The sequence below is a fragment of the Panicum virgatum genome, chromosome 9K (assembly GCF_016808335.1).
Source record: "Panicum virgatum strain AP13 chromosome 9K, P.virgatum_v5, whole genome shotgun sequence".
NCBI classification, from domain to species: Eukaryota; Viridiplantae; Streptophyta; class Magnoliopsida; order Poales; family Poaceae; genus Panicum; species Panicum virgatum.
The window spans coordinates 32999751-33001475 of NC_053144.1; the positions used below are offsets into that span (position 1 = coordinate 32999751).

The window sequence follows — 1725 nt, forward strand, 5'->3', positions numbered from 1 at the left end:
CTAAGGATTAACCATTCCTAGTGATTGCGCTAAGAAATGTTAACAAGCATTTCTGGCGCCGTTGCCGGGACGGCATATGAACAAAGATATTGTGCTGATATTAGCTTAGACCTTGTACTCAGGATATAGTCTTTACCCTTTTAGGCTAATGTCACTTTATGTTTTCTTTTATTTTTGATTTAAAAGAAGACAGGGGTAGTGTATGACCAGTTTCTCCATGCCAGAAAACTACACAGACAATCCAGAGAGGCACGTGAGAAGGGCACGACCTCTCATCGTTCCTCCTCTCGCTATCCTCCCGGCACAGGAACCCATTTCGGAAGCACCACTCATTCTTGAGGCTATGGCTGAAAAGACTCTCCGCGAGTTTTCCGTCCCCTCCACCGACAATGTGGCCACTGGCCCCAACATCAATGTCAGGGACATGAACTTTGAGCTCAAATCAAGCCTCATCAACATGGTGCAGGCTAGCCCATTCTGTGGCAAGCCAAATGAGGACGTAAATGCACATTTGCAGAATTTTCTGGAGCTCTGCGACACCGTTGTCATACGGGGTGTCGCCGCCGACGTTGTCAAGCTTTTTCTGTTTCCCTTTTCCCTCCCGGGGAAGGTGAAATAGTGGTTTTATAAAGAAAAGGACACCGACACCTGGGCCAAATGCTCCAAGGTATTTCTCGCAAAATTCTTCCCGCTGGGCAAAACAAATGCCCTGCGCGGGAGAATTTCAAGTTTCCAGCAGACATGGATGGAATCCATCCCAGAAGCTTGGGAGAGACTGCAGGAATACATCTTGACCTGTCCTCATCATGGCATGGACGAGAGTGGCTCGTCCTGCAAAGCTTCTACAACGGGCTCACAACGACATCTCGAGCCAACATTGATGCTGCTGCTGGAGGAGCCTTACTCGACCTGACTATTGCCAAAATAAAAGCATTGGTCGAGAAGATGGTCTCCAATCAGGGGGTGGAGCGATGAACGACTCCAACCATGCACCAAGGGCACGCATACCGTCAAGGAGATAGATATGATCATTGCCAAACTGAACCTCCTACTGAAGCATCTCGGCGAAAGTGCCGAATTCAAGAAGCATAGAGAAAACTATGCTCGTGCCATGGAATCGCACTTCACGTACGAAGTCTGTGGTAATGAAGGACACTCGGGGAATGACTACCCCGAAACCCGTGAAGACTGCGCCTACCTCAACAACAACAACAACAACAACAACAACAACAACAACGGGTACCATCCACAACAAGGAGGCCAGGGGTGGAACCAGCCACGTCCACCTTTTCAGGGAGGTAATAACTACAATCCTTCTTATAATTAGAATTTCAATTCAAACCAACCTCCCTTGAGAGAACTTGTTCTTGGCCAAGTTAAAATCAACGAAAATATAAATAAAAAGCTTTTAGCCAATGATAAATCCCTGGAAAGTTTAAATGTTAAGCTTGAAGCTTTGTCTTGTACTCTTAAAAACCAGTTAAGTTTCAATAAAATGATCGAAACCCAGCTTGCACAAATTGCTGCTTCGTTACCTTCTATTGAGAGCGGGAAGATCCCGGGGCAACCCGAATCTCCCGTTGAAAATGTCAACATGGTATCTACCGGACGGGGTAACTCCTCCCGGAGGCCACCACGCAATAACCATGCAGGTAGGTACTATCCCCCAAGGAACGATGTTTGGGATGGCATGGTGGCAGCGGTACAAGAGGATCTAGGGGTCCC

The 1725-nt window shown here is 47.4% G+C and overlaps 1 non-coding gene across 1 annotated transcript; it reads right to left on the bottom strand.

Annotated features, from left to right (window-relative positions):
• Window positions 1-704: 704 nt before the first annotated feature.
• Window positions 705-813, bottom strand: LOC120653024. Its single transcript, XR_005666722.1, has one exon. It is a non-coding gene; the product is annotated as a small nucleolar RNA R71 (small nucleolar RNA).
• Window positions 814-1725: the final 912 nt, after the last annotated feature.